Source organism: Trichosurus vulpecula, chromosome 2 (genome assembly GCF_011100635.1).
Source record: "Trichosurus vulpecula isolate mTriVul1 chromosome 2, mTriVul1.pri, whole genome shotgun sequence".
In the NCBI taxonomy this organism is placed as follows: Eukaryota; Metazoa; Chordata; class Mammalia; order Diprotodontia; family Phalangeridae; genus Trichosurus; species Trichosurus vulpecula.
Window position 1 is genome coordinate 6,301,312 of NC_050574.1, and position 6,085 is coordinate 6,307,396.

At 45.1% G+C, this 6,085-nt stretch overlaps 1 pseudogene; it reads right to left on the reverse strand.

The window, feature by feature from the left end:
- Positions 1 to 2,957: 2,957 nt before the first annotated feature.
- LOC118836166 lies at positions 2,958 to 6,058 on the reverse strand (annotated as a pseudogene).
- Between the last annotated feature and the right edge of the window lie 27 nt (positions 6,059 to 6,085).

Genomic DNA, 6,085 nt, shown 5'->3' on the forward strand with positions numbered 1-6,085 from the left:
CAATGCTAGAAATGCTGAATGAGCCCCCAAATTGCTAGAAATTGGAAAAACTAAAATGCTTTTTTTTTAAAAAAGGCATAACACAAACTTTAAATGATGTATTAAAAATTATGTACCGTCATTTAATAAAAAATACCTACAAGGAAAAAAAACGCGCTTAGTCTGTCTTGAGGGTCTGCCTTTGGGTCGGTCATTTGGTTTGGGAGTGGACCCTTCTTCACAAGAGGTTAAAGGCCAGGTCACCCACTGAAGTGAAATAAAAAATCCTTTTTTTTTTCTTCTAAATTCACTCATACCCAGGTGGAATTCTCAGTAAGACGATTATTTCTCACACAAATATTATACATTATCTGATGACCTCCACATCAGTCTACTAGAGTGTAAACTCCCGGAAGTTGAGGAGCGTTTCTGTTTTTGTCTCCAGCAATTTCCTGTGACTGGAACTTTGCAAGCTATGTAGATGGAGGAACAGATCAGTAGGGCATTAACCAGCAGCAAAAGGAAAAACTTAAGAGCTGGCCGTGGTAAAGGAATGGGCAGCATGGGGGTGGGGGGGGGGGGTGTTAATGGTGTACTTGGGCAGGACAAGCCCTGGGGAGAACGACTGGCCTTTCTTAAAGTATTTGAACATCATTATCCCTTCAGATCCTCCAAGGAAGACCACAAGGTAGAAAGGAGGGGCTCCTTCGTATTTTACTGAAGAAAACTAAGAGACCTGAAAGGATTTGGGCCTCCCGGACTGGGGAGAACTTGGATGAGTGCTGGGGGGAGCCAAAGGAATACCTGAGAAAGCGTTTACAAGGGCCTGCCTTAGTCTCCAGCCCCTCTAGGCCCAACCACCAATAACAGAAGTGGGGGGAAGGTGGGAGAGAAAGGGAGGTGGTGAGAGGGTGCAGGAAGGCCCTGAAAAGGGGAGGGGAAAATGGAATTCCAGAATCCAGGAGCTGGCAGGTAGGGGTAAGGGAGTAGCAAATGCTAATCTAAATGAATGGAGGAAAGGTCAGACATGCAAGAAAGGGTGATAACCCAACCCCCACACTCCCATTCCATCTCAAGTCTGGGGCTCAGCAATCAAAAAGCCTTGAATTTCAGGAAAGGGTTTCCAAAGGCCAGCACCTGTAATTTGGTGGGCTAATGGGGGCAGATCTGGGTTCTGGTCCTAGAGTCCATAGCACTTACTGCAAATCCTGGCACCTAGTAATACTGGGAGAGGTAAGAGGAATTGAGAATCAAATTCCAGGTCTCCAGTCATTGAGGAGGTAGGCATAGATTTCCTGGCTCTGTGGAACCCACTTCCTTCTTACTGGGCACCTGGAAGTAAAGCTGAGCTGGGGCAGAAAGGGGACACATCGCCTAGATTCTTAGATTAAGAAGGAACCTCCTCAGAGATCATTCTCTTCTATGCCCCCATCAGCAAATAGAATAATAAATATTAATTAAGCACCTACTAGGTGGTACAGTGGACAAGAGTACCTGACCTGGAGTCAGGAAGACCCAAATTCAAACCCAACCTCTGGATGTAGCTGTGTGACCCTGAGTGAGTCACTTAACCCTATTTGCCTCACTTTCCTTATCTGTAAAATGAGGTGGAGGAGATGGCAAACCACTTCAGTATTTTTTCCAAGAAGACCCCAAAAGGAGTCCCAACAAGTCAGATATGACTGAAAATCTCTAAAACTGCAACTAAAAGAGCTTCTACAAAGTGCCAGGCATGGTGTTAAGACCAACAAAGCTTCTTGAAGCAATTTTCAAACATAGGCCAGTGCTGGGAGGAGGGTATTTTATGTTTGTTCACTTAAAGATGAGATGAGAGAATGACTAGGAGGCCAGCGAGAGTTCCTGACAGAAGTGCAGACCACAGAGGAGTGGAGAATAAAAACACCCCACAGGGATCTAGTTAGCCTGGGAAAACTGGAGGAGGGGAGAAAGTCAGTGGTTAGATTATGATTCATTCAAGTCCCCAAAATGTGTCTGAAGCATTCTCCTACTTGAGCCTGGGCCCCAACATGGGCTGGGGTGCTGTCCATGGTAGGAGAGCATCAGAGAACCAGGGAAGTGAGGGACAGAGATGGTTTCACAGGCTGAAGTCCACTTTTCAAGTGGCCAGCTGCCAAAGAACCCTGGGCTAGAGCCAGAAGGTGCCTAAAAGCTCCAGGCCCTCATTTTGCCTGGAGGAACAAGACTCAGAGTAGTCAATTACTGGCCCAGGGTCACAGGAGCATGAAGTTGCAGCCAGGGTTCTAGCCTGGGTCATAGAAGTACAACCAGTAGGGAATTCCAAGATCCTTTTCTGACATCCTTTCAACTCTTAAAAGTCCCTGAAGTTTTTTTCTTTTTCTAAGCTGATTTCCAGATCACAGAAATGCCTGTATATTTCAAATCTGAAAGGGGCTTAGTTTGAGGTCTTCCTGTAGTCCCACCTCTGACCAGCCTAAGAGTACAGTGAAAATTTAGAACAACTAAAAACATCTTAGCAAATTCTGGAGGTTGAGATTGATCATTAAGGAGTTTTGAGACACCTTCTTACAATCCCAGTCACTCCCTTCCCCCATTCCCTTTTCTAGAGTTAAGAAGTTATTTTGGTGCAGGGATTGCAAACAGCTCCCTGGTTTCCTGTTAACCTCTCCCATCTCAGATCAGACTAAGAGAACAGAGTATTGGAGAATAGTAGAGAATTTAGGTTGCCTTCAAATTCACCCTCCCCCACCTGGGGAAAGGAAGGAGGGGGAAGGGTGGCAGCTACATTGGGGACCCCACTGGCAAAGTCCCTGACCCCTGGGCATCCAGTAGCCCACCCAGAAAGCCTGAAAATATCAACCAAATTCATCATATCCTGCTGACCACCACCACCCCCAGCAGCAGTGGGGGGAGAAGAAAGGGAGATAGGCCAAGGCAGCACAAGGTAAGAAGCCAAGCAGCCTCTGTACTTGGTAACCCTACTCTTTTCTTTTTTTTCCCACTGTCCCAAAGTAAGAAGTTTGGTTTACAAACAATATACACAGTCCGTGAGGGAAACTCGTGGCTCTGTGGCTAAGGGAACAGAAGCTGAAGTCTCTAAGAGGCCACAACTACTATTTCAATCTTGTAACTCAGCAGAGATCCATTTACTCAGCAGGTTCTTCAAACATGTCCACCATCTCTTAGTTCATTCTGGCCAATAATTCTTACAGTTCTGGGCAAGCTTTGAACCTTCCTCTGTAAGCCTCCTCAGTGTGCTCCCTTACACAGGTTGACTCCTGGCAGATTGCTTTGAAGAATTTTCAAGAAAATTGTTGCACACATGGAACTCAAATTGCTCACCTGGACCACTCATTCATGGCTGGTAAGGCCTGAATCCAGGAGCATCTTGTTGCTTTGCTCCCGTATCTGCAGTATTTCCACGGTCTGGGTGAGCAGAGCATAGCTTTCCTCCACTTTAATGGAATAGTTGGTGCAAAGCTAGTGAACATACTTGGCATAGTTCTCCAGCAGGGTCACGTCATAAGCTGACAGGTAAACATTTAATGCTCCTGAAGTGTAATTTGTCCCATGGGAACTCAGCTTCATCTCACTCTCCCCTATTTTCTGCTTGGGCACAGCTGGAATGAGCAGATGGATGTACCTGCCAATGCCATGGGTGGGCTTGGACTTGTAGGGCTGGCTGATGCTCAGTAAAATGCTTCCTATAAAACAGCTGGGCTTCTCTCCTCATACGAACCTTACCAGTGAATGGGTCTGTTTTGCAAAGGCATCTTTCCTCAGGCACAGTACCTTCCCCAAGGCACTGCTCCTCCTTCCTGGTTACAGACACCCATGGTCTCATGACCTTGGGACCTTTAGCAGCTACTGATGGTAAACCCACTCTTTCAAAGTTTTAGTTTTAACATGTTAATGATGAGATGTCAATTCTCTGTGTAAAGTAATATGGAAATGCATTCAACAAAATTGAAGTTGCCTGGTTGGTTTGTTACAAGTCTCAAGCTGGGTAAATTTCTGTATCAGTTATGTCAAGTGACCTTTCATAACCTGGATGTTATTAAGAGTATGAAATGAGAGAAACTAAAGACAGTGGGAAAATGGTTTCCCTGCGAATCCTGTTTAAGGTTTAAATGGAAAAATTTTCTTCTAACTTATGAAAATTGTTAGATTGTTAACTAAGAGGTGAAACCTAAAACTGGTAATGGAGTACCGTGTGTGTGGAAAGCAGGGGATGGTGAAAGCCTTATCCAGACTCGCTGTGCCCATTCAGAGCAGTCCTCAGGGCTAGTGAAAAGGCAAGACCCGCAGCAATTCTAAGGGGAGGTGGGGTGGATGGGAAGCCCCATCTCTGGGGTCCTGGTCAATCCCCTTTATGTTGTAAATCTCCTAAATAATGAACTGGGCTTGCTCAGAATTTGCAAGGACATAGAAATGATCTCCAATGACTAGCTTTTACACAAGCACAGTTTACACTTGAGATGAGTCCTGGCAAACTTTCCCCAATCTGTGCTGTTTGAAGTAAAAGTTCATGGGACCATGACTGATTTTGTCTTCATAATCCATCCACAATCAATAATCTCAGAGAATGGCATACAGGTGGACGTGCAGGTCTAGAGACGCTGAGAGGACAATTTTAGCCTCAGTCTAGCACGGGATAGTTTCCCCATCGTGTTCTTTTGAAAAGGAATGCTACCCAACTGCCTATTCCTGAGTCTTCTTATGAGGTGGGAACAATATATGGCACCGTTGGCATACTTGGCAGTATTGTCCCTGCTTTATCTCTTTATGGCAAATTTCTGTAATCAGAGCAAATGGTCAGTAAAAGATGTGAGCACAAAGGCAGTATGTGAGATCCTGCTGTTTTGACTTGAATATGTAGATATTCCAAATTGCAATCAGCTGGCTAAATTAATACTTGGGGTACTCATCTGCCTGTGGGCATAGTCCTGTGAATAATTATCCCACAGCCTAAGGATAACAAAATTTGTTTGAGATCTGAGATATTCAGCCTAAAATTATATTCCGTTCTATAACCTAAACAACTTAGTAACTGGGTATTGCTATTAATTACAGAAATTAAATCAGAAGCATCTTCAGTTTGGTCTGGGAAAGAGAATTTCAGTGCAATCAATTTGGTTAGAGGGAGATAACCTATAGAAAAAGGATATTTGACTTCTAAGTATCCTCCCAAGTCTTTTGTTAGAATTGGAGTCAGCCTCTGGCCAAGGGTGGAAAACCTCTACCTGCAAAATGGTTGTTACGTCCTAATAACATTTGATCCTCCTAAAGGAAATGGAAGCAGAGTGGAAGTTTGGCGAAGTAACAAGATCAGATAATCCTGTCTATCAAATGGGAATGATTTCAATGGGCTCTTGCTTTCTTTGTTTTCCCTCATTCTGACATCACTTTTACTTCTCCCTGTATCTGGCCCCTACTTATTGAACTAGCTTGTCAGAATTTCTTCTCAGATTGATGTCTTCCAGACCACAGGCCATTCACCTACAGCTGGTAGCAAACAGTGGGGACCGGCCCATGTCCCAACCCCTCACCCCCTCAAATCTTCCCCTAGATGCAGCCTCTGCTTGGTCCCAATCAATCTCCTCCCTGGGACCCCTTTGAAGCCGTGACAGCTCTATGGCCGTTGGCACTAGGAAGCAGTTTCAGAAGCTAAGACGCTTAAGCCAAAAGGTTTTGGGTCCCATTTGTCCAAGGGGGGAATGAACAGGTGATGGGACCTAGACCCAGAATTTTCCCACTCAACCAAGTCCCTGATATCTTGCCCCAGGCATGTGGCCCAGCGCAGCCTAGCTAGATACTCAGTAGTATCTGTGGCTCTGTCCCACCACAGAGCAGTTGCACCTGGGCCACCCCAGGCTATTCACCACTCTTTTAATCTCATCCAAATTTTTTCATGGTTTGTTTTTTGTCCAAGTATCAATCTTTAATCCCCATTTAGGTGCAGATTCACTGGGAATCCAGACCTCCTCTTTTGGCATTACAATAAACCTGCCACTTGGACTGAAAGAAGTGCTTGCATTCTTTCCAGGGGGACTTGCCCTGTACACTGACTTTCAGGGTTCCCACCAACCCCAAACTGCATCGTTGGGATTCCCAGCAACCTTAAACC